Source organism: Homarus americanus, unplaced genomic scaffold (assembly GCF_018991925.1).
Source record: "Homarus americanus isolate GMGI-L3 unplaced genomic scaffold, GMGI_Hamer_2.0 scaffold21914, whole genome shotgun sequence".
In the NCBI taxonomy this organism is placed as follows: domain Eukaryota; kingdom Metazoa; phylum Arthropoda; class Malacostraca; order Decapoda; family Nephropidae; genus Homarus; species Homarus americanus.
Genome location: NW_024719665.1, coordinates 3,277,778 through 3,278,644, shown reverse-complemented (window position 1 = coordinate 3,278,644; position 867 = coordinate 3,277,778).

Sequence of the window (867 nt, the reverse complement as noted above, 5' to 3'; positions counted from 1 at the left end):
TTTGTCTCCATCCACCCACCTACAGGTGTGTTTGTCCCATCACCCACCTACAGGGCGTCTTTGTCTCCATCCACCCACCTACAGGTGGTCTTTGTCTTCACCCACCACACCTACAGGCTGGTCTTTGTCTTCCACCACCCCACCTACAGGTGGTCTTTGCTTCATCCACCACACACCTACAGGTTGTGTTTTGTCTCCATCCCACCACCTACAGGTTGAGTTTTGTCTTCACCACCACACCTACAGGTTGGTCTGTCTCCATCACCCCACCTACAGGTCTTTGTCTCCATCCCCACACCACAGTGTGTGTCTTCACCACTCCACACCTACAGGTTGGTGTTTGTCTTCACCCACCACACCTACAGGTTGGTCTTTGTCTCCATCACCCCACCTACAGGTTGGTCTTTGTCTCCATCCCACCACACCTGGGTTGATCTTTGTCTTCACCACCCACCTACAGGTGGTCTTTGTCTCCATCCACCCCACCTACAGGTTGGTCTTTGTCTTCACCCACCACACCTACAGGGGTTGTCCGTCTTCACCCACCACCTACAGTTGGTCTTCACCCACCCACCTACCACACTGGGTGTTTTGTCTTCACCACCCCCACCTACAGGTGGTCTTTGTCTTCACCCACCCACCTACAGGTTGGTCTTTGTCTCACCACACACCTACAATTTGTCTTTTGTCTTCACCCACCCACCTACAGGTTGGTCTTTGTCTTCACCCACTCACCTACAGGTTGGTCTTTGTCTCCATCCACCCACCTACAGGTGGTCTTTGTCTCATCCACCACACCTACAGGTTGGTCTTTGTCTTCATCACCCCACCTACAGGTTGGTCTTTGTCTCCATCACCACACACCTA